Here is a 1080-nt window from a genome sequence, read left to right on the forward strand (position 1 = left end):
CCACAGGGGGACGAGCCCCACCTTGGCAAAGGCTGACTTCAAGACTAGGCAAAGTGAGGTAGGTAATTGGGTTAAGCTTTGCATACGAAATATACCCCATAGTAGCATGAGGTAGCACGAAGTGTCTTCAAAAGTCATAAGAGCTCACAGGCATTCTATGAACTATTACCAAAGAACAAGGTTCACAGATGAGTATGACTGGTTACGAGTACTGGGGTAGGAGTGCAGCAGCATCCACCCCACACCCACAGAGGTGGTCTTTAGTTTCGAGGGGACATTTGTGGCATATGGCTGATGTGATATTTCTCATTTTAAACCTGATTGTGGGGATTCGGGAGAGAAAAAGGAGTAAACGCGGTTAAATTCCGCTATATATGAATAGTTGTAAGGAATTATTGATACCAATATAGTGTTATTTAGTAACGAGGCGCAATACTATAAATTTGCCATGGAATGTATGGCAGTTACAGAACAAGATGCAGAAACATCTACCTGGTAAAATTAAGTGTAAGATAAGTAACTCTTGGTTGCCACAAACACCGACATATCTATCAGCTGATGTAGGTTAATGACGCAATATCGCCATACCTTTCCTAATCAAAATAACCTTACTACTTACCACCGCTGCAGTTGTTGGAGGTGTTTGGGTCCAACAGGAACCCTTGAAAGGATTTTCTCAATCATTATCTGCAAGTTTAACGACCTAAAACTCTAGCCGGCAAACCGATGACCTCCTTCGTTCCCTTTCGTTTGTCGATCACAGAACGTTAGAGAAGTGGATAAAAATAGTCGTATTCTGGTTCTGTACGGAAAATAAGTACCGTAACATATCTAAAATTTCATATAGATCTGCACAATGAACTATCCAAAAATATGCATATATATATATGTATATATATATATATATAATATAAAGTAGATATATATTTGACTATTATATATATAATATATATATGCATATACATAGTTCAGGATTCTTTATAATACACAATTCATATAGAGACATAATATACTATCCACACAACGCGTTACGCGCTCGTACCACAACTTATGGATGAATGAATGAAGAAACGGATAAAT

This window comes from Penaeus japonicus, unplaced genomic scaffold (genome assembly GCF_977035675.1).
Source record: "Penaeus japonicus unplaced genomic scaffold, GWHDUDI00000001_assembly GWHDUDI00000024, whole genome shotgun sequence".
Taxonomy (NCBI): Eukaryota; Metazoa; Arthropoda; class Malacostraca; order Decapoda; family Penaeidae; genus Penaeus; species Penaeus japonicus.